The sequence below is a fragment of the Acanthopagrus latus genome, chromosome 19, assembly GCF_904848185.1.
Source record: "Acanthopagrus latus isolate v.2019 chromosome 19, fAcaLat1.1, whole genome shotgun sequence".
Taxonomy (NCBI): domain Eukaryota; kingdom Metazoa; phylum Chordata; class Actinopteri; order Spariformes; family Sparidae; genus Acanthopagrus; species Acanthopagrus latus.
Window position 1 is genome coordinate 17,331,102 of NC_051057.1, and position 25,276 is coordinate 17,356,377.

General features: G+C 42.7%; 1 protein-coding gene across 5 annotated transcripts in view; it reads left to right on the plus strand.

The window, feature by feature from the left end:
• The first annotated feature begins 12,147 nt into the window (after window positions 1–12,147).
• Window positions 12,148–25,276, plus strand: part of dlgap1b (discs, large (Drosophila) homolog-associated protein 1b) — a 100,704-nt gene continuing 87,575 nt past the window's right edge. For 4 of the 5 annotated variants that reach the window (XM_037079625.1, XM_037079628.1, XM_037079627.1 and 1 more), the window contains exon 1: window positions 12,148–12,266. The gene's annotated coding sequence lies outside the window, so the exon portion shown is untranslated. Of the gene's footprint in view, window positions 12,267–19,075; window positions 19,153–25,276 lie in introns of all 5 variants that reach the window. The other variant, XM_037079626.1, reaches the window with a different exon arrangement.

Consider the following 25,276-nt stretch of genomic DNA (forward strand, 5'->3'; position numbering starts at 1 on the left):
TTCCACACAGTGGCACCATTGCATGACAGTGTGTCAGCCTGATGATGTGAGAGTCCATGTGCAGCATGAATTCAAAGGGAAGCATAAATACTGAATCATCTTCTTTTCGGAGGATCCGCACCTGCTCAGGGACAGCTCTTCAATCTTTGGTACTATACTGTGGTAAAATATAAAAAGTATTTCCATTTTCTGTACTTAAGACAACAAATTTAGTTACAATTTTTCAGATTCAGATTAATATCGTAAAATGTACCCTACAAATATATTGTGCAGGCTAATTATAGATTAATATAAGACTATATTGATCCCTGGGGGAAGTTAACTAGTTACCTGTTAGCATACTTTGGTCAACTAAGTCACCTGTATGAATATAGAAAGCATAGTACACCTCTAAATTGTGCTTAAATACAGGAGTTGAGTAAATGCACTTAGTTATATTCCACCTCTGGTCATATCGTCACACTTTAATGCATCAGTAGTGATAATTCCAATGTAGAAATCATCACTTTTCATTATAAGCACTTTCACTTTTAGTATCTAAACTGTATGTACTACCGGTGTGGCATTGTATTTTTATGCACTGTGTTTTTGCTACTTTTGGCTCAACTCAAGTAAAAAGATCTGAGTACTTCTGGCTCGGATGTCCACTTGAGCAGCTTTGTGAAGCACAGTCTTTCTCAATTAAAACGTTAAATCGTCTAATTTTAGTCAGTCTATTCCACCTGCAATATGACATCATTCCAAAAATGATGTCCTATTGGCAATGTCCCCTGAAAGTGTCTCTGTTATTGCTGGCAAAGGCGTATTTATTTGATAAGACAATAAAAAAAGTAATTCTTGCCTTTGATATTTTTCTTAACAGCGAAACAGTGAGGGTTGTTGCTGTTTCAGAGGCTTAGCATTCAAAATCCACATGAATTTTGGCTAAAACTGGGATAATCACACTCATGTAAGCCACAGAAGAACAGTTGGTGAGCAGGAGGGTGGAGGACACGGCAGCACAGCTGAGCTTCAACCTTTTCTAAAAGGGGGCACTCGACCCAGGAAACCTCCCCCTGCCAGTTTCCTCACCCGGCACCAGATGTTATCTGGTGGTGTCTCGTACTCAGCCCCTCGCAATAATTAATGCGGAGCTCCTCCAGGAGAGCTCGTGTTAAAGGTTTCATGAACACACAATTATGAGTCATCCACACAGGTACGCACTCGCTTACACAGTCGCACACTTGAGTTGGATCATTATGTGGGAGAAACTGAACGCTCTGTGTTGACACTCGTGAGCACTAGAAGTTCTTAATGACCGTAAAGTCGACAAGCTCTTCCCGGTGTTTGAGGCTAAATTTACCTAAAGAACTCTCAACGTTACGAGGTAACTGTACTCGGCTGTGTTTACTGATGTCGTAATCCCACATTGTGTCTGGATGACTCTTTCAAGCTGACTGACTGATTGCTGTGACCCGTACTGCCGGCAGAGGACAAGGCCCAATTTGTCGGCCGCTCATCGCATAATGAATGAAATCATATCCAATTACACGCCCGCCATCTTTGATCACTTACATTATGAGAGATATGTGCATGATGGGTATTATGGAGGATCACTGTCACTTTGGTAATAAAATATGATTCACTTTCTGACTCATGTAGGTCTCAACATTCTGCCTCACGCGGCGATTACATCCAAACACTGTTAAATATTAAGTTTCCGTCAATGTTTATTTATTTATTTTTTTGGCGGGATGTCGGCAAGAGCGAGCAATTACCTTGAGCTGACACGGATCCGGATAATCAGAAAACTGTTTGAGGCTAGAAATCTCGATCAATCACGGGAGAAAAAAAGTATTAGCAGAAAGATCTTAAATTCAAATAGTTGTGCATGCCAACAGCGTCCCTGGCACCACTTCTGTGCAGACTAGATTGGACAATTGGGACGTTCCTACATGAACCGTTTGGTAATTAGGGACCATGACTAACAAGCTCTGTGTATTCGGAGTGTTTATCTCCTCGCAGCCCAGGCTATGTGACTTTCACGGCGTATTTGCGGACGACATTTGTGGATCCCTCAAGAACCGAGTCGCCTCCTAATGTCACAATTAAACCGCCGTGACCAATAGCGCTGGCTGTGCCAACTAGATTACAAATGAGGATGGCAAAGGACAACAGAGGTGAGAATGGAGGATATTAGCCGCTAAACGCAATCAAGACTCACTTGGAGTCCCAGAACGATAATTTAGACGTTATAAGGGGAAGTGTGGAAACGATTCATTCTGCAATATCCAGTATTTTAAGATGCCACATATTGAATCCTCGAGATAAAAAAAAAGACACTCCAAAAAATGCTCTTTCTCAGGTGTGACTGAACAAAAATAGCGAGTTACACTGCAGCGATGGGGTTTGTTAGGAAAAATAAAAAATGAATCGCCTCCTTTGACCAGCAATAGACACCATATTTTCAGCTTTGATGGAAGTTTCACAGGGATCACATCCAATCTTACTCCCTCGTATCCGCACCTCTTCGCCTCAGACAGGCCTTCGCAAGAGATAAATCTCCACATATGAAACCACTTTGGTTGGTAAGGGGCTGTCAAAATAATATTTTCATTGCTCTAACCTCTTCTGTCTACTGCTGTGTTCTGTATCATGGCTGAACATGAAGTTTGGACACAACACATAGGATTTTTTTTCTCTAATGTTTATCAGACTGAAGATGTATAGAGTGCATATTGTTCCATATTTTCTCGCTGCTTCCACTTCCCTGTCACTCAAACCCTGGGTGCTGCTACTGGAGTGTGAAGGCTGGAGGTGGGGGGACTCGCAGGATCCTTCAGACAAGCCAGGAGATGTTTGACTAAATCAGATTTTAAGGATTCGGGGGCCTAAAGTCACGTCTTGTCAACTTGACCTGAAATTGCCATCAGCACTACAGCTCAAACTCACTGCCGTGACAAAATAACACATCACAAATGTGCGAATATGAAATATTAAAGGCCTATTTTTTGCCGGTTTGACAGCTCGGTGGCGTGCTTGATACTATGAAATATTTATTTATTTGGTTGAAAAGCCTTTGAAGGTTCACAGAGACATTTATTTACTTCTGGTGTAATCAGAGGCGTGTGTCAGTGAAGGTGACAAATCAAAGGAAAACACAATGCATGCAGATGCTTCCACACAGGGTCACTGAATGGTTTGCTGAGACAGAAAATGAATTATGTGCTATGGCTTTCGCAGTCGAGAGGACACAACCCGACTCAACATCTATGGGAGAACGACCCTCAACCTGGAGGTCAGCAGGCAGCACGATGAGTCTGAGGGGCTGCAGAATGACTCAAGGGAAGAAGGACAAAACGCAAAAATTGTCAAACTTTTCTGTCACAAAAATTTGCATTTAGTTTATCCAGATGTTCCTACAACCATTTTGTTGTGCCATGCTGCCAGAATGGCTCCGAGGACAGAAACATGGTTGGTCAGTCCATCGGTCCAGACTGACATACAGCATCTCAGTAACTGTTGAGACAGTGTTCAGTGCTGATTAGCAACTGTTAGCATGCTACAACAATACCAGGAACAAGTGTATTGGCATGCTGACGTTAGTATTCAGCTGGAAGCACCTGTGTGCCCTCGAGCAGTCAACAGCTCCTGTTGAGGGTTAAAAGGCCCCACTCCCTCTTAATATATAATGCTCATTTTAAGGAAAACACAATGAATCTTAGTTTCAGGTGATGAAACACTGATGAGAAAATAATATTACATATTTTATTGCAGGCTGAAGGAAGCCTTGTTTCCCTAAAATCACGTCCCTCCATCCATAGAAAACAAGTATGACTCCATTCGTTCTCAGTCCCCTTTGTCCACTTGGATTGTTGCAGTCAGCCAAGTTTGGGGCTCGGACTGTTGCAGTCTGGGCCGTGGATAATACGTCGTCACTGGACTAGAGCTGCACAATATTGGAAACAGGCATTGCAATATTTTGGTTTGCTGAGATATGAAAAAATACAAGAAACATCACCCCATAACTTGACTGTCTCTGTTTGGAAAGAACTAATCATTCTGGTAATGATTGGGCTGATTTCGTAAAGGAGTGCAATCTATAAAACAACAACTGCAGGCTGTGCTGAATGATCAGTGAATGTCCGCTGTGCATGCAGATCCTGCCTGTTCCTCACCAACTCCCAAGAACCCAACCAGACTAAACTATGTCATATAAAGACAAACTTCTCTCACAGATCTGGCATCGGAAATGAAGCGTCGTGTGAGTTATTCCTTTTCTTGACATTACACACACTTCCATAACGGGGGATGTTCATCTTAGTAATTAATAATTTGTAGGTTAAAATGTTCTCAGCGACGAGAGAGCGCCAACAAGCTCAATTAACACTGGAGAACGGCTCATGTGGAGTCAGCACCCCCAGCTTAAATCATTGTCCAGTGTGTGTGGTACCACTGTGTTAGATATTTATCTTTCAGGACAGATTTTCAGAGACTTGCAGAGCCTTTTCCAGGGATGTTGGAGCTTCTGGTGGGCCGTCACTGTCCAAAGACACTTTTACCTGTCACCATTCTGTCTGTTTGCTGTCGCGTGGACTTCGGCTCAAACATGCACACTGATATCCCAGCTGATTTTACAATTCCATTCCTGTCGTGCGGCTCCACTCTCGGCTCTCGCGCGTCGTCGTCATCATCCATCATGTTCAGCTTGGTGTGGAGAGCACAGACAGGCGGCTCCTGCGAATGACGCAAAATTGAACCGAACAACAAGTTCAAGCGGAGTTAAATTGAATGTTTAATATGCAGGAGACAAAATGGCGGCCTTGCAAATATGACAAGCGTGTGTCAGGCAGTGGCTGCGGAGAGACTGATGTGGAGAGGAATGAGACTGCCGCCCAGCCCCTCTGCTCTGTGAAATGATTAATTACACCATTATGAGAGGATGTATCTCATTAAGGTACACATACTGTAGCTGTGGTTACTGTTAGTGGTGGATATAGAGTGATGATCCCTCCCTGACACCTCAGCCACGGAGCTTTCCTTCAGCAAACTAACATTTAACAGCACATGTCTGCCTGCAGCGGCATGTCTCTCTTTCACCAGCCTTTCTTTCTTTCCCATCCTCCGTGATTTACTTTCATATTCCCACCACCCCCGCTCTTTCATCTCAGAATCCAGTAGTGTCAGAGCTATAAACTCCCAGCAGCACAATACACGGTGGTTTAGTGGCATTGTGAGAGTGACTCAAATGTGGAATTGCTTGATTCCAGGGAAGGTTTTTTTTCATGGTTTTGTTTCTCACAAAGACATTCTTTCCCTGAAACCACCTTTGTGCAAAATTCCATTTTCAGGTGTTCTTGTGTTCGATAATCAATGACGGGTTATAATAACCGTGCCATCATGCCATGTGATTCATCAGATTTCCCAAGCATCCATGGTGACATCCACCAGAAACATGGCTGCATTTTTTGCATCTGTTTGCTGTGAAGGGGAATTACAATAACAGTGATGAAAATAGGACGCCATTTCTCCCCTGGAGAGTTAAAGGAGACGTATTTTGCTCATTTTCAGGTTCATAATCATCATAATCAGTTTTCTCCCCCTGTGACTGAGATGCTCTGTTTTCACTCCTGTCCCTTAAATCAAATCAGTTTTATTAATATAGCCCAAAATCACAATCACATCACCTCCTGTACACCCAATCCAATCCTGCTCTGATTGGTTGGCTCGCACACGCCTGAGCTGGAACCGCTCAGTGCGTCTCCGCTTGGCTCTGCTGTGTTTTCAGCTTCCAGTTGGCTTCATGTCTACCATAAAAAATTAGCATAAATTATGCAAAATGTGTGACGTGGTGATGTCAAGAGGTCACAGGATTAAAGGCAGGACTGCTGACGAGCGTTTCCGGCATTTCTGGCACCTGTTTTCTGTCGTAGAGAGGAGCTCCCATTGGTGCTTTTTTTAACTTTCAAGATGATTTACATGCACAAGAACACATGTAACACACTGAATGAAATTTTAAAAAAGCAACAAAGCATAATAGGTCTCCTTTTATGCTCTTAAAAGCACATTGCATGCGGCTGCAGTGCATCATGGTCTACTGAAGCCACTGTCAGTGGAGATGTTATTTCCTCAATTTATTTACCTTGACTGAAAGTAATTAACCCCGGCTGGCAGGTAGAACAGTCTGACAGCCGTCTTTAACTAAATGAATTTGCCTCTTTAACATTAACTTGAATTGGTGACAAAATTTACATTCTACAGGCAAAGAGCTGCACCCACAGTTAAACTGTATGACTCCTGCGTCTGTCTTGTTTGGAGAGTAGAGACACGTCATGATGAATGTGACGTGGGCTGACTCTTTTTTTCAGAAGGTGACAGTCTTTAGTCACTATAGGAGGAGCCCTTCTGACACCTGTCACTTCAGTAGGGGGCAATACTGAATTAAGGGGCCAAAGCAAAAGGAAAAGGAGTCAGGGAGAAAGAAAAGAGAGAGGGAGGGAGAGGGCAGAGAGCAGAGAAAAAGCGAAGAGAAAGCAGTGCAGTGAAGCGGAGATAATGTAGTCACTGTTTGGTTCTCTCAGCACCTTCTACCTGTCAGTGAACAGTTCAAGCAAGAATTGCTCCCGCCTGTCTCTACCGAGAGGACATGGCGGCTACAGAATGACAACACGGTGGCAGAGAAGTAACATCACAATGCTATAGTGCCAATATATAAAGAGCTCCTCTCCCAGGGGTGAGAGCTCCCTCATGGAAATTCAAAGCTTGGGTGTAATGAAAGCCTACTGGAATGTATAAAGCATGCTGTGCCAAGCTTGAACACTGGCTATTAGACAGACTATCCCCAAGTCCTCCTCATAACTGAAGGGTCAACGCTTCAATTTGTGCAGCAGAGTGTGTTCGAGTCCTGTCACAGCGTCTCCGAGCTGGAGTACTTCAGTTAATTCGCTCACTGCTAAATAATAGAAATGTTGTCCTGAGTGACAGCTTAGTGTATTGACGGAAAATTGATTGGACTTTTGGGGAAATATTTATTTTGCTTTCTTTTCTGAGAGTGAAAATGAAGAGATGGATGCAACTGTCTTAATCTGCGAGGGAAGTAAAAAGCTACAGCCAGGAGCCTGTTAGCTAGAATTAGCATAAAGACTTAAGCAGGGGGGAAATAGCTAGCCTGGCTGCTCTAATTAACTCATTATATATTGTTTGTTGTAGTCCAGCACATAACCAGAGATATCAAGGCCAGTTGTTTCCCACCTGCTCCAAGTTTCTGTGCTAAAGCTAACAAGCTCCTGGCTGTAGCTTCATAGTGGAAAGTCTTGCCACTTAGTGGCCATCTTGCCAACACGAGATCGCCTCAAATGAGATGTATTTGGTTTTCAGCTTGGGTTAAAAACGGGAAAAAAAAATGTAAGATAGCATTTTAGTAGCTTAATGAAGCAACAGTGATTGGTGAAAAGCAAAACAAGGAATGGTTATTTTCAGCTGATAAGAAAAGGAAAACCAGATAATCTGTAGGGCCTGTTAACATACACCACTGATGTACGTACAGCTCTTTACATTCCATCCGGTTCAGGGTTCTGACGTTCGCCTTAATCCGACAATCTTGTTCCATCTCGCTCAGCTGCTACACCGACAGGCGGCCGCTTCACTTTTTCTCGCTTGTCCTGTTCAATATTTAATGCTTGGCTACGAATTTTCCTCTGTAAAGTTTAGGGAAGTGTGAAGAGAACAAGTCCTATAGAGAAGGAATGTCGCATTGGAAATAGGAAAATAAAAAGTGTCAAGCGCCGCGTGTCCTGTTCTGGAGGATGAAGAGGCAGGTTTTAAAAAAGCCCTGTGGGTGAACAGCGATACGTTGGACCCCAGCTGGTCTACAGGGGTTCACAGGGTTCACATAAAAAAAATTACACTATACTGTAAAAAGCAAACGGGCGGTGGGAAATTGTAGACCCGTGTATTCTTGAGACTTCACCACTCATCACGTTTTTTCACTAAGTGCATTTGGATGAACTTGCCTCACAGACGACCACGATATGAGTAGTTCATCCTTGTGTAAAGGATGTCCCCTGGCCCTTTTCAGACCAGGCCCTGGCCACACACACACACACAGACACACACACACTCAACAAATGGATGCAAGCGTGCAAACAGCTTCTTTAGTGAGGGCAATATGTTGTTGTGATATCAGCATTTCTAAAGCTTTTCTTTTTCCCGGCCTCATGGAAACGCTCGTTGTGTATTCCACCCCCTGCGTCTGAATTATTCAGCCTCAATGCCATTTCTATTCTTAGTACTTCTACTAGTGTTTGGATGGCTGCCGAATAAACTGAAGTCATACAGTAAACAACATACATGTCTTATAATCTCCGCTCTCATTAGCTCGGCCCTTTCGTGTGAATATCGTGTTTATGGAGGATCGGATGCGTGCATGACGACGTGTAATGAGGTGTGGTTTTCCTGGGCTCAAAAGCTGTGTATCATTAATTGAGCAATTAGAAAATGCACCATGTTCTGGCGCGCTTGCACCATCTGCTCTTTACATTAAAGATGTGCACACGCACGACAAGGTTGAAATTAGATACTGATGTTTACATGTCACTTTTCAGGCAGGGAATTCATTTGCGTTGAGACAATAAGAGGGCCTGTATTAAATCAAGTCGAAAAAAAAGCGATAGTCTTCAAGGGAACATCAAAAGGCTGCAGATGTCCCTCTGGGCCATTTCATGAGCATCGATCGAGAAGTGCTGGGTGGGAACGTGCTCACGGTCTCCCATCCAGTGAAACTGATTTCATCCAGCCACGCCTCGGAGCCGAGATCTGCTAATCCCTCAAGTCTGAAATTGTTCTGAGAGAAGCGAAGAGACGAAAGGTGAGCGGGCGGCGGAAAGAAGGATGGAAAGGTGAAGCTGAAGCTGTGTGTGACATCTGCTTCACACTCCCGCTGCGATCAATACGCCGCCACAGATGAAAACATGAGTTTGCCCTTTTTTAAAAAAAAAACAAAACAAAAAAAAACACGTTATGCAATTCAGAGTCCTTCATTCTACACGCAACATTCATCCTGGCAGGCAAAAAAAAGCGTTATTTGATGTTTTGCTCTCATTTATAAACATGCTCATTAAGCTCGCGCTGTCAGAAGGCTGTCACTGCTATGGCAGCATCAGCAGAATTTTTAATGACGCATGTGGAATGATTAATAATTCAGATTAATAGGGGCTTGAGCTTCATCTGCCAGCCGCATGAATCTGATTAATCAAATAAATTGCAGTGCAATTACAAACCGCAAGATTATTCTATTGAGAGGCAATGTATGTAAACCACACGCAGGATGTGTTGAAGAAATGCACATTTACACAAGAATGGCATGCAGCACAATGGCTCCTTAAAGTTCTTTTGCAAAGGGAGCTGCAGAGTTTAAAGCTCCTACAAACTGCCAAAGAGTGATTTAATGGGAACTGCGAGCACAAATTAAGCCAACTGTTACCTTGCACTCTCTGTGTCATCTTTCATATGTTTGCAACTACCTCCTTTTGGTATGAATTATTAATAAATAGCTGGCTGTTGCATGTTGAGCCAGAGAGAGGGGTAAAACGCGGACCGGACTATCGCCACAGACCGGATTGTCATTGCACACGCTGGCAGTCACTCACCATTAATCTGAAATGTGTTCAAAAAATTGATGTAAAATAAAGGTGATCTCGTTTTTCACCTACGTTTTTTAATTGCATTTCCATTTTGCTGAATGTGAGCTGTCAAACCAGCTCAAGGATTTAAAGGTTCAGAGGATTTTATGTAATATCAACAATATCTGTTTCTCAGCCTCAAGAGAGCCGAGCTGTTTGACACAGTGTGACGTCTCGGCTTGCATCACGAATGTACTGTACTTCAAGATGCTGTGACGCAAAACAACATCACACATTTGCTTCCTGGGGGACTCAATGCACCAGCACAGGATCCCTTAAAGACACCAAGCACACACAAACACACAAAAGACAATCTTTAATTTGAATTTTACTTCATCTTAAAGACACACACACACCCTCTCCATGTTTAAGCCTTGTGGATGGCAGTGCTTGTTGCTCTCAGAGATTTACTGCAGCGAGCCAATTGAGTTGTTCCCCCCCAAAGAAAAATCTGTCATCGCGCTGGGATCAGGGGACATTAATCCATTACAATCAAGTCAAAGGGAGAGAAAACTCGCCAATTTGGTCAAAATTAGCACAGTTTGTTATGACTGGTCGCCTCATAACGCTCCACCGGCAACACTCTAAATCAATCTTATTTGCATACAGTGCAAGTGTGGCCACTCATTAATCCTCTGCTTATTTTCTTTTTTCTCTCCCTGCCTCTCTTTACGCGTTACGTCAAGGGAGAAAATATTGATTTCCTCGACACTTTCAGGGAATGCCTTTATTGACTGAACGCCACCAATAAATTGTTCATTGCCGGTTGATGAAAATGCCTCCGGCTGCTGTAAATCCGCCTGATAATGTCTCAATGGAGCGATTCTCTTATGCGGTGACACATCCAAATCAGAGTATTCTAAATGAAATACGCATTTTGTTTAAAGTCCATACTAACGCTCAGCAGTGAGCCTACAGCAGGTTCAATCTGCCGCTGCTCCTCCTGTTGCCAGGGTTATGCCACTGAAGTATGCAAGCTTGTTATTAGATCCAGGCAGCCTGGCAGACACAGAGCGGAGGCCCTGGCTGGTTTGCCGGTTCTCGCCGTCTCCCAGCAGAGTAGCCTCCAGTCATTCGTCAGTATCACTGCTACAGAGAGACAGAGTGATGTGAGGAGTCTGTGTGATCTGCCTGCGCGCACTGTGTTGCACAACGGCCTCTGCAGTCTTTCTTTTGTGTGTGTGTGTGTGTGTGTGTTTCTGACCGAGGACAAATGTTGCATCCGCACAAAAACTGCCCTCACACTCCTTGACACGAATGTCACAATGTCATACTAGCTATAATTTTGCAGCCCAATTGCGTCATGAGTACAGTTATACAAGAATTGGAGAATGCAGAAGTGGGTTAAATTAAATAACTTTTGAAAATAGATATTTTTAATTTGACAGAAAAAAACTCTGGTTTAGGGAGTAATAAAATACATGTAACAGAATTTGGTAATCAGGATACAAAAAAAGATAAATGTATTCTGGTAAAAATTCATTACATATTACAGATTACAGCACAATACGGTGAAACCAAATCATACTAATATTACTGTTCTCTAGTCTTTATTTGCACGTTTGGTACTGAATTTTTTTTTTTCATATATGTTCTAATATTTTCTGACACACAGGTCGAAACACATTACTATTGCTGCTACTTAGCTAGGAACAACAGGAAATAAGCGAACCTAAGACGAGCCGCTAGCTAGTTGAAGTCCTCCTAGCTAGGATGTTAGCTTGCTCAGTTGTCAGAGAGGTGTGGTTGAAATTAGAGAAAGAAATACTGGTAGGTTGTTACTGTTCTTTCTTTTTTTTTTTTCTTAAACAACCTCATACACACAGTCTTACTATTCCTGGTTGCTATGTAGCTAAGAGCTGACCAACATGAAATAAGCTAACCTAAGACCAGCCGTTTTTCAGCCCCTAGCTAGTTGAAGTCCTCCTAGCTAGGCTGTTAGCTTGCTCAGTTGTCAGAGAGGTGTGGTTGAAATTAGAGAAAGAAATACTGGTAAGTTTTTACTGTTATTTTTATTTTTATTTTTTTTAAACAACCTCATACACACAGTCTCACTATTCCTGGTTGCAATATAACTAGGGGTTGAACAACAGGAAATAAGCTAATCCAAAACTAGCCATTAGCCGCTAGCATTTAGCCTCAACCTCATGCCACATGAGTTCATTATTAATTAAACTGAAAACGTATACTTTAATTATAAGTATACATGTCATCATATTAACTTTTAAGTGACATAACTACAGTCGTATTTCTTAAGTGTTGTGCAGGATTATGTAAAGTGCCTGGACTGGGATGACGGTGCCGCTTGCAGGGGAGGGATCCGCAGCGGCGAGAGTCCAGGCCGGGTTTTCCCTCTCCCCGTTCATGTGAAGCGCTGTTTCATACGTTCAGTGATGCCTCTGCAGCCCCGCAGACGGAGCGATACAGGAAGATAGTACAGTGTGTGGGACCTTACCATCCAAGTGACGTGCTCTACGATCACCATCCCCCGACTTGTGCTCTTCTTCTCGAAGCGATTTCAGAGGGTGGGGGGGAAAAAAAAAAAAAATTCAGAGGATTTACTCTTCGAAGACGACTCTCGGACGGCCACTCTCCTGTGTTGACAAGGTAAGAAGGGGGGCAAAATGCGCAAATTGTTTGGGGTTTTCTTCCTCGTTTCATTCATTCATTCTGCAGCGAGGATGTGTTTGCACTTGTCGTCACTCAAAAACAGACGCATCTGCTCAATGAAAACACGTTTCGTCAGGCACTTTTTTCCCCTTTCCCCCCCGCCACCCTTCCTCACTGTGCAGCCCTGGGTGTCATGTTGTCACATTGTGCGTAATTTATTTATTTATTTATTTATTTTTAACATTTCCGTAACTTTTCCTGTAATCACAGACACTTAAGGAGGACTATGTAATTCATTTAAGCAAAGTTTATAGACTGCGTTTCCTTCGTTGCTGTGGTAGGTGATTATGATGATGGTAAAGGGGGGTAAAATATCTAGTTAGCCTAATTCATGCGTCTGGAAGAAACAACGTCTGCAAAAAAAAAAAAAAAAAGCGTCTTGAGAGGACAACATGCTGAAATATCCTCCTCTATTGCTTGATTTATGTTTGTTTTTGTTTTTTTAACACTGGAAGCAAAATACAAAATCCGAGCTGCCACTTGTGGGACCATGTTCCAGTGATGACCAGCAGAACATGTGCCATCATTATCACTCTCTGGGCTCTGAGGTGTTAATCTGAAGCCATGCAGGGCTGTATGTAGATCACTGATGGCTGCTGGGGCACTTTCTCTTACAGCCTGGTCAACCTGCTCCTCCTTGGAAATTTTAGTGTTTTATGTGGTTCTGTACAGAGAGCAGAACCCCCCCCCCAGACTAAACGTGTGATCCCGGCCATTTAAAAAAACGCTGCCACAAGTAGCAGTGAGCGACATTACATCTGTAAATTACTCTCTACACAAACTCCAGCTGCGATGTGAATGGACCATTCGTCTGATGTAAAGCAGTTGGTCGTACCAGAATAAAAGCTGTGTTAATGGCTCCTGGTGTGGATGAAATTGATGTGCTACTTAGAATAGGCACTGCAATTATTGCTGTTTGTATGTGTGTGAAGGGGGCACGGAGCCAATTGTTATTCTGACTCGGAGCACAATTCAAGGACGATAGTAAGGGATCAAGGCTACGAGGTCAACCGAGAATAAAAGAAAAAGCTGTTTCTAACCTCCTGAAAATTTTACAGGAATGTGAATATTGACTGAACCGACTGATCCTCCAGATTTGGGCTAATGTGCTGCAGAATGAGAGGCATTTTTAATGAGTCCCCTTCTCTTGTCTTTATCTGCTTTTTCCTTGCTGGCTCCGAGTGAAAGGCACTGCAAGGCAGACATTTTTTCGCGTCCCCTTATCTCAAAGAAACAGCGAATAGTCCCACAATCTGTTGATCTTCCTTCGGTGCCTGTGTCACTTCCTTAAACCGTAAAAGTCCACGCTTTCCTTGTTAAACACAAGGCCCCAGCATCTAGTGCTGCTGCTCCCCTTCCCATCCCATCCCCTCCCCCCATCAGAGACCCTCTGCATCTCGCTTCAATGACTGACTGCAGTGGCTTCATACGACTGTTGGAGCGATCATTAGCTGCCTTTTTTTCATTGCCTGTCAGATAATGAAGGACTGAGCGTTGAACTCTCAACCCTGTGCCTGGGCTTCATTAGCTTTCTTTTTGTCTTTATCAGCTGTAGCAGCTTCCTCCGGCTTCATTTTCATATGTCTCACTCACCTCACAGATGGAGAGATTATAAGAATAACCTGACTTGAATTTCTTTTTGGACTCTTTTTTTATACCCATCAATTAGCCGAGGGCTTATCCTGCCCCGGCCTGTTTTGTTGTGCTATCGCTGAACCAAGCAGTGCCACTTTTGGTTTAAAACACGATGAGATCTTCTCTGCCACACAATACCTGTAAACACCACCTCAGCCGCTTCGCATTCCACGAGCTGCCAGTGGAATATTAAGGATGCTTTCAAGAGGAGGTGAGGGCCGCTGAATATTTAAAAATCTCTGTCTGTTTTTTCACACTTCCCCTTCCATACCAAGCAAGTCTGGCTTTGCCATGTAATTATGCAGATAATGCTGTCCGGACCCAAATGTGTCATCGCAGGCAGTCCAAATGGCCCTATTTGTGTGTTTGCTGTTCTGTTTTTGAGCTCGTCTTTGAAGCCATGGAAGCCTGAAATTAAAATGAAATTAAAAAAGGACCATCAGATGTGAGCAGCCTGGAGGGCAGAAGGAGGCTTAGACTACTAGTGGCACAAATATTGCTTTCTAAGACCCCCGAGGGATTACAATAGAAATAAGGGATGATGACGGCAAAGGAGATTTTGCAATGCACAGCGATGACAGAGCTGTTACTCGTAGCTTGTCCCCCTCAGGTTTTATTTTGGAGGGCCAGAAGTCACAGTCACGTCGTAATGATGGTTGTGGATGACAGCGGTGATGAGTCAGCTGTAGCGGTATTCTCGAATGTGCTGTAGTTCCAGGCCGTGTTCCTTTCTTTGTTGAATTTTAATTACACTGCACTGTTCTCCTGAGCGCAGCCCCGTCCAGTACCACTACGTCTTCAGCAGTTCACTTAGAAGAACAGGACATCTCTCGTTTCCAAGGCATCTCTCTCTGTCTGTCTCTCTCTCCCTCTCTCGCACCAATAACACTTACTAGTTTGGCTTGAGGGAACTCTTCAAGCGCTCCGGTACCAGTCCTGTAATCTTATCCTGCACACTTTTCCGGCACTCTTAGCTGCTGAGATTGGCCGTATGGGAGCCATGAGCAGGCATCCAATTTGATTTCTACTGTGGATTCTTTCTTTTTCTTTTTTTTTTTTTTTTTTTTGGAGAAACAAGCTGTGAGCTACCTCGGGGAAGCCGGTGGTGGAACCGTGTTTTTGTGCATGTAACGGTGAGGTTTAGAGAGAGCTGAAGTTCTTTATAAAGCCTGTATTCACTGAAAACTGCAGGCCCTCGTGAGGAGTGTGTGTGTGTGTGTCACTGTCCATGAAATAAGCCTCACTGTGCACGGGTAGATTGATACTCACACTGAATGAACACAGACTCAGTGCTCGAATACTTTTTTACTAATCCCGCTCCTCTGAGATTATCTGCCTTTTGAGGAGTTTTAAGCTGTGAAAAATCACTTTCTGCTCCAAAGGATTTAAACCTAAACGTCAGCACATGTTCATTTATCTGTCCCTTTGACTTCATTCACAAATATAATTTATTTAGGGGTTGAAACCATTCCCGAGATATTGTTCTGCAACTGCAGCAGGAGGTCAAGTATATTATAGTTACTGATGAGGTCACTTTGCAGTACAGTATTCTGCTGAGGGATTTCTGTCCATGCAGCAGCTTTTTAGTCACATCTATTGAATGTCTGATGAAGACTGTTGTTTACCATTACAGCTTCCCTTCATGCCTGCAGGACTTACTACAGTCTGTGCCTCAGGCTCTCTCTCTCTCTCTCTCTCTCTCTCTCTCTCTCTCTCTCTCTCTCTCTCTCTCTCTCTCTCTCTCTCTCTCTCTCTCTCTCTCTCTGTCTCTGTTGATATTGTGTTTCTACAAACATTTATAGACACTGTTTATATAGTTATAGTTTAATCTCTCCACAGTTCTGTCAATGCTTCTGTCTTGCCCAGCAACCTTAATCTGCATCAAATTAAAGCATTAAATTTTGCGTGCAGTATAACGAGTGAGGAAGTCCAATTAGGATGGATGTTAGCATTGATTGAAAAGTCAGGACTGTCACCCAGGAGACTGGTGTCTGTGTCCTGTCTGAAACCAAAAGTCAACGTTGTCTTGCTTTAAATGGGCTCTGTGAAGCTATTTGCAGCAATTTACATGTATTAATCACTTTTTTATTGGCCATATATGAGCAGAATATAATGTGACATGAAAGATAAGACCTTCCCCGTCTCTCTCAGATGTCTGTACAAGCCTGTGCACAATTTGTTTATTTTCTTTACTGCTACTGGACTGAGGATTTTTAAGTGAAGGACACCTTTCTCGAGTGCCTGGTGTCAGAGCCTCCCTCATCTTCATTAACAGAGTAGCAGTAACACAGTTCCACAGAGCCCCTCTAAGTTAAATTCCTGAGTTAAACTAAACTTACAGTACATCACATTTGTAAAGTCATCCTTCCAAATCCAATTACATATTATTGTTGCCTAAACATAACCAAACTGTGACCGTTTCATGTCTATTGTTGGTACCATGACCACAATGCCACCTGACTATTGATCGGCTCTCAATAGAAGTTAATTGGATAGATTGGAGCTTCACCTGCACAGCTGACATGTGTTGATTAAGTGTGAATTTGTGTTATTTACAAGCAGATTGACGTGACGGGGTTGCATGACATATGAACAAGACAGGAGGCTTGACAGAGCTTTTAAGAGATAGTGATGCCATAAGACAAACTGTAAGAAACTGTTTTTCTAAATGCGTGTGGAACGGCAGCTGTAAAGGCAAACAACGGTCTCCATCAGACATCAGACATTCAGTAGATGTGACTAAAAAAGTTGTGTTATTTGTCATTTGAGTGATAAGTGGGGTGATGCCGCCAGCCACAGCGGTCTCACCTTTTTTGTCTCTGTGTGCATGCAGTGATACTGGGTCTCGTTACGTGTGTGATGCCATCCATGCCACAGGCTGCTGTGTTGAAATGCTTTGGTGCGATAGCCTGCTTTTTATTTGCCTTTCATCAGAAACTGGGGCACTCATTTGTAAATATAAAGACATACTGTAGACCTGCATTTGCCAGGGGACAATGTCAATCCTGATGGGAGAGCGAGGGAAAGGGGAAGAGAGGCATGTTTGTATGCCTTCCAGCTATTGGAGCATGCTCCGACTGTGAAAGGCCACTGCCATTGTTGGGTAACATAATCCACCAGGGAGACCTTCGGCCAGACACTGGGGAGGACTGCCTGTACACTCTCCCTCTCCCTCTCAGTAAAGATGCATATCCCTTTCTGCGCTGGAATCAGCCTCTGAATGCTAAGCAATTTTCAAGTGTTACTGAACTGGTGTGTGGTGCACACATCCCATTATTGTTGCCATACTGAACTCAAACCGCTAACTGACTGGCTTGTTTAAACAGTCTTATTGGTAGCTGTATATTCTGATATTCTCAACAGATGGCCAGTGGTTGAATGGAGGAATATATAGACAAAACAAGTACCTCATCTTGGAAGAAGTAATTCCAGGGATAATAGTCTCTCTCTCTGGATGGATCAAATGAAGTACGGTGGTGGTGTGTGCGGTCACCTGCAGAACTGATACCAACAATAATGTCTGTGAGAAACACATTTGTGGTTTAGAGGCTCACACTGGATTAAAACAGACTCGTGGTTCAGCAGTGGATTGCTTCCAATCTAATAAGTATTGACATTATTTCCTATCATGGAGAGAGAATAGTAGGATATGCACACACATATACATGCAGATTTACACCTGAGGAAGGATTTACCTGCTTCCAGCTGCCTGATCATTCAGTTATCTGTTATGCAAACTGCACTGACTGCTTTCTCCATTTTAAGGTTTATTGCATTGCGTAGATTAGTTAAAGGCCTGGTGTAATTATACAGAAGTCATTATTAATACATACAGTAATATGAGTATTGGACATTGTTGCTTCATCTCATACTGAATGGATCCCATAAATCAGATTCAAGTTAGTCGACTAAATATACATGCGCATACAGTCCAAGGAGATTAAATCTGATGGTGGGGAATAGCTCTCAGTTTGCCAAACCAAATGTACAGAGAGATTAACAAGCATACAGTCATTATGTGCTCAGCAAACTGAGAGAAAATAGAGAGAGAAACGAAGAAGCTGCGTCAGAATACTTTTTCATTGTTGTCATATGTGCTGTGTAAGCAGAGTCGGGAGGGTTACCTTAGAAATATATGCCGATACAGTTACTAATCACCCGTTAACAATTCAGTCAGTAACACAATCCAAGTATCAGTAATATATCTTGATTACTTGCTGTTTCTCTTTGATTATCTCAAACAAATGCAAAAAAAATGTGACAAAAAAGATGTAGAAATAAATGAGTTCTATTCAGTCTTGACAACGTGTGTGTATTCTGTAAGGAATTCTTTTTTTCTTTCTTTCTTTTTGCATCTTTTGCATTTTCATCATTTTAATTATTTTTTTGGGGAAAAATACTCAGCAGCTGTCTACCTCCCATGCAGACTCTCAGTACAGGTGTTATTTGAATAGGCAACTAGCTGTAAACACTCTTTTGCATGGTTGTATTTTGCAGCACCAATGTTAATGTTACGTCCACGCCAAACGAATAAAGAAGTAGATTTTTACAGGGTTCCGAGATCATGCAGAAGACATTACCAAGAGGGAAATAAAATAAGATTGATGTAAGAAAGATAGAAAAAAACTAGTAGACCCAGCTAACAGTGGGAGATAAACATGTATATGTGAAGGAAAATATTCCCAAACACAGGAGCCTCTTAGTCATGAATGAAATCTGCAGAAAAATAGACACATGGAATTAAAAACCCTGCAATCCTGTCCTCTAAACTTGCTTTGAGTCTACTTAGCAGAGACTTAAAAACCTACCATCTGCCATTACATTTGGCCAGTCTTCAGATCTGGATCTTGTCATAATTTGTGATGCAATCATATCCACCCTGAAACTTAAAAGCACATTTTGATATCTTTTCTATTTGATGAACTGAACTACCCTCCAAGGACGAACAAAACTTTGGCCAAGACAGAACTGACTGAGGAACATTCCTAATCTGCGATGTAGTGAAGCTCTATTTCTGACCTTTATTAAATATCATCAAAGTCAAATTGCAGTCTTGCTTTTGAAACAATTTTCCATAAAAGGTTCTCGTGTTCACTTTTTCTCGCTTGCAGTGTCATGTTTTCTGTGCGTGATGGCTCCTCGCAGCTAAGTGAAGCCCAGCACTGCCTCGATTGAGGGAACTCTGCATGTGAGTCGCAGACATTTATTCCTGTTCAAATGACTTTTTTATTAAACATTTCTGGAGCATGTACCATATGAAAGGCACTTTATAAAGCAATCGCGGCTCTCAAATGGCAATATGCTAATGTGTGTACAAGCATTATGCATATTTCCGAACAGAGTTTTTCTCTTCTAATTCCAAACATCAGTTATGGGCTAATCTCAGATCTGGAAAACCAGTGGCAGAGTTGTATGCTAATGTATTTGTACCACAGTCTGTTAGCATGTGTACACAGTAAAGCCAGACCCTCATTTGCATAGCAAGTAGACTGAAAAGTTTCGGAAAGTCTAGATAGCTTGTCAGGCAGCGTGACAGTGATGTGAAGCCTCCTTTGAAAGGATTTTGACAAGATCTGACTGTTTTGGCAGGTGGAAGTAAAGATTATGCTATCCATGTAACAGCGTAAGCTAATCCTGATGTGTGGTGTGTGTGCTCTTCATCGAGAGCCCATTTGAATTAGATTTTGGACCAGATAATATGCAGTTTCAGACAAAAAACATTCTTTAACATAAATTGCTTGTTATTGAACAGAACAGGCAGTCATGACTCTCATAATGCGACAATTGTCTAGACACGGTAATAGCTTCTGTTATCATCCCAACAATTTTAAAGGAGGTGTCTTATTCCTGAGGCGTCTACATATATTATTTCACCAGGGATCATCAAACATTAGCCGTCTTAGATGGGATGATCGTCGTAAAAGGAATGGGCCACAATCAGCGCCATGTCAACCTGTTTAACCTCCACGCTGCACAGGTGTCACATCCTGTAATAACAAATTAATGTGACATTTTCTCCCTTCGCTGACACTGATGAGGGATCCTGCAATCCAGCGCAGATGCAGGAGAACTCCCTCAGTAGTATTCCAGTTCAGCCACTTTGGCATTTTTGAAACTGAATGATATTTTTTAGTAAATGACAAATGCATTCATTTTGTTTAGAGCTGCAACAATTAAATGGCTGTAAACCATTAAGTTGATTGCCTAAATTCTCTGATAAAGAAACTGAATTAATTTGATGCATTAAATGTGAATATTTTCTGGTTTCTTTGCTCCTCTGTGATAGTAAACTAAATGGCTTTGAGTCATGGACAAAATAAAACATATTACGGCATCATTTTGGGCTTTGGGAAACACTTATCTGATATTTTATATACCTAAATGATTGATTAATCAAGCAAATAACAGACAGATTAATTCAAATGTTTGTGATCTGCAGCCTGATTTTTTGTCACAAGCAGGTTATTGGTTAGATTTCTTGTATATTTTAGAAAAGAAGACTAGGTGGTATAAGGTGTCCTTGAGTCTTGTAAACCTGAGATGTGGATTTCAAAAAGGAGATCCTATTATTCTGTTTTTAATCTGTCTCACCGTAGCCCTTTAAGATGGTCCAGTGGAGCTGTATATGAGAAGGAAAAAACATTATATTACATTAAAAACATTAAACATTATACAACATATAAGTTGAGATTTTATACTCCTTTATTTACTTTATTTAATGTGGTATAAGTCTCACTGACATAAAAAAAAACCTCTCTTTTCTCTTTGATTAAATTTAAAAACTTGTGGCTGGCACTGTCATCTTCTTCCATTACTCCCTGCAATATTTAAAACTGATCGCAGCATTAAACTTGGTGCCAAATACATTAAGTTTGCTGTGACTGCTTCACACTTAAAGCCACCCTGCGTTTCGCTAGTTGAATGCTTTTAATGTGAAGCAGTGGCAGTGCGCTTTAGCAGCAAGTTAATACAGCTCTGACATGGTGTTAGGAAAATAAACAGTGAAGAGCGGTACTGATAGCGATCAGACAGAATAATAGACAGTAATGGCGGATTACGTGCTGCGTCGTTCCCTGCGAATCCCTCATGCGTGGGAATGGCAGACTCTCCCACTGACAATGAAAAACACTATATAGAGAGTTGATAACGGAATGGAAATACATTGACTGGCTATTGCAGAAAACAGATTCTATCAAATTCACATTTACCGCAGTTTCCATCATGGTTTTCCTCATATCATGTTTTTTTTCCCCTGGACTGTGAAGCAGCTTGTTGCTCATAGTGTCAGTTTGGTGAGGGTTGGCTGACTGGAGGACTGAGTGGGGCTTCTCCTGACCTGCCAGCATCCCTCCACGCCACAGCTTTCTGCAGTGCCCTGTAGCAGCTGGCCTGGCTGCCTCTCAGCGGCTCTGACAGGAGAAGGAGGACGACGATGAATCAGGGGCATGACGAAGATCTCGCCAGCACTGACTCCTCTCTGAGTCGCCAGGCATTGTCACGCAGCGAGCGAGCGCGCGATCACAGTCACATTCAGCCATTTTAAAGCTCACAAGCAAGTGTTGTATCCATGAAGCTGGTGCACGTTATTGATCCTCAGGGCCAGGTTTTACATCTCTTTACGGGTTTTTATGGAATGGGGGAGTTTTCTCTTTTATTTAAGCTCATCTGATTTCAATTATATGCCCGTTTATTAGTGTCTCTTAAATGAAGCCTCCTCCAGCTTAGAATACACAGTTGCTGGAATTAACGTGTCACTTCCCAGTCACTCACCACAGGAGGTCCACACTGTCATCTGACCCAACATCAAGGAGAGCCTTTGTGCGCACAGCTCCTGTTTATTTAAAGCAGGGAGATTTATTTAAGAGCTCGTTACACAAGATAAGCTGCAAAAGGTACAGCTCTAAATGGAATGGAGGAGCCTATTTGTAAATGTCCGCATGTGCCAGACTTTAAGTGCCTGGCTGAAAGATGAATCGAGGCGATAAGCAAGCGAGGGTAATTTGAACAACGGGTATTTTAAAGGGTAGATATTTTGAGATGACAGCCTTTAATTGATCTCATACCTTTTGAATAGAGTGTAATATGGGTTTTTTATTGAGCTTGCCTAAACGCTGACAGCACTCTGTCAGTTCAGAGAAGGTAATAGTTAGAAGGATGGCCTGTGTGGCCCGAATGTCAGAGCAGCAATCCTGATTAATCAACTGCTGAGTTTTTTTTTCCCCCTGCTTGAGCCTTACATGTTCAGTTCTTGGACTTTGATTCCATCTTTGACAATAAAAGCCCGTAAGAGATGGTCTGCGGCAGAGCCGACTACGCAGCGAGTGTTGACACACTTGTTTTCAATCCAAAATGGCGTCAGCGCCGACTGAAATCCCCCTCGCGTTCTTGACTTTAATTGAGAGAGAGCCCCTCAAGCGTACTGCCAATCTTCCCAGTAGAGGAAACCCTACAGGAGACTTTTCCTGCAGTGAAATGTTGAACTACTTATCGTCCGTCTGTGCCAGCATGCAATGCCCGCAGCTCTTCTATCCCCTCCTGTTGTGAGAGAGTAGCAGCCATTATTCTTTCAAAAACATAAGTAATGTGATTGACATTTGAGTGCTGAGATAAATGTATGCATGCAGTGTGCTGGTCCTATTATACATATATAGTACAGGCATATGACATGCAGTAATCTTGATATGGTCGCATGGTCCATAGGATTAGTTTGGATTAGCAAAGCTATCCAATTTCCCATGACGGCAATAATAATCTGTATTTGAACTAATAACATTAATCGTGTTGGGAAAATACTATTCCCACGTGGAGATGAGTGCACTGCTTTTGACCTGACACCTAAATAATTGATATAGAAAAGACGTGGTGTTGTAGGTGGGGGTCCGGATGTAATCATAACATACGCTGGAGTTGTATACAGGGCCCATGTACTGTGGAATGCCCATGTGAGGAAAGGCAGGGCCCTAAAACTCTGCCAGATTTCATTTCACGCTCTGCAGAGCACAGCCTCTGAGACGGTGACATTTACATGGCCCTCTATACCACCGCCAGTTGCTGCAGGCCCAAGGCACTGGCTAAATCAGGCACAAGGGCCAATGACTGAGGAGGCAACGCGAGCGGGAGAACAAGGAGGAGATGGCTCATGCAGAGAAGAAGCACACAGAAAACACGAGTCAATGTTAAAATGGCTTTAAAACATCACAGCCATCTTTAGTATGAAGGCCATTTCATGATGTGAAATATATGAATTATGTGGTGATAATTATTCATCTTTGTCCCTAAGAAGCTACATGATATGTCACTTCTGTCCTGACCTTTATGGCTGCATTGTGCAGCACATCAGCAGAGCCTTGACCTCCCATAAACAGAGGCGTTCTACGAGCAAATACTGCTGTATGTGCAGCAGCAGTATTGACTGTTTGTGTGGGGGAGGAGACCATCGTACAGACAGTAAGACCAGCTTTTCCAGGGATTATCTGCTCCAAAGAGCAACTGGTCATCTCGCTACCAAAAGGTCATCGGGCTAGTTTGAATGCTAGTTAACCCCTTCTGCTCTACTTCAACACCACTCCCTCTGTCCCTCGCTAATCTGATCGGTTCTCTACCTCGAGTAGCTTACCACTTCACCCGAGTCAGCATGAGTAGCTCAGTCCTTACTGAGCTCCATATTGGCTCTCTTCTCCTTGATGGCGCTCCCCGTGAGAGGTTTCCCAGAAGGTTGAAATAAACATGCAGAGCAGCTGCAAACGCTGAAATATTTTTGGCTGCATTCAAAGGAAACCCTTTGGCAACGGGAGAAGGTTTCTTCCTCTGAAACCATTACAGCCTGCTTTCACAGGTCTTCCAGTGAGCTCCTGAAGACAATACACATTTGCCTTATATAATAACTGCATAGAGCAACTTGGGCATCATCTCCCAATGCTGCATCATCTGAGAGTTCTCTGCTGCAGAGCCAGTTTGGCACAAATTCCCTGCCCCTTTCAATCTTCAAATCCTGGCTTCTGCTTTTGTTTTCGTTCCCTGGCAAGTCACTTTGCTATGATATTTTTTCCCAGGTGGTGTGAAACTATAGAGGCATGTGTGTAAACACATCAGTCAGAGTGTACTGGGAGCCGGTTCAAATCAGAAAGCTGTGGAGTCGTACATGACAGCCTTTCATTGTCCGTGGAAAAGGCTTTATTTAAGTTGCAACATATTTCAGTAAAATATCTAGCCATAACTGTCATTGCAACAGGATCAGATAGCAGGGGAAGAGGCAGATGGACATAATGACGGCAACAGCCCGAGAGCAGGTGGAGGTCAGTTTTGCTACCACGCAGTCTCAACTGGTCTGTTCGTCACGGCACGGTGAATCAATACGGCTGTCAAGCAGATGAGTCTAGTCCATTACAAAGTGGTAAATCTAGCTACGGCGCTTACTAATCGCCATAATGAGGTGGTAACAAAGTTATGGAATCGTTAGTGAGCATGTGTCCCGGCAGGACGAGGAGGGAAAGCGAGCTTGGGGAGGTTACAGCGTGACAGATGGCGACGGTATGTGTGTGTCAGTGTGTGAATGAGTGAATGCTCGGTGCTGGTGCTCAGGGTTGTTTTTGCACAGAAACAAGTGAAAAGAAAGACCAAATATGGGATTCAATGTGATGATAGCAGGGGCTTGTTTTGGTTCATTGCAGTTGAGGGTTTGTTTACAGTTTGGAGGATTACTCATGAGTAGCTCTTTGCCGTGTAAGTGTAATATTGTCAGTGTTTTTGTGCCATAAATGTAATGTGAAAAGTGTTTTTTTAATGAATGTCAAACATACATTAATATGTTCTACAGCCTGTCACAGTTTGTACTACCTTTAGTCAATATGTCTTGGTTTAATGCTTCCTAATCAGTCACAGTTTTGACTATTAACAATAATTCAAATGGAACTAAACCAAATGTCACGTTTGCATTAATTCCTGGATTATCTCTCCAGACAATCATTTGTCAAATTAAGTCTACACAGATTACAGAATCCAGCTAACAAACTGGCTGTTTTCCCGATTTCATGACACCAGTCTGTAAAACACGTACGCCAAGTGTGGCGTAAAATAAACGCGCCTCCTTGTGTGGTTTTTTTAAAGTCGGCCATAAATCACCATGTTGGCTGAAGGGAGAGGAAAAAAAAGAAAAAAAGAAGGGAAATAGCGGATGCAGAGGAGGGAGGGACTGAAACTGTGGTACAAAGCCAAAACACGACCGGTGCCAAGGTGGCAGGCATGGAAGAGGTGGGAGGGAGAGAGAAGATGACAGGGAAAAACCTTCTTCTAAATCTAATAACCTGCATGGA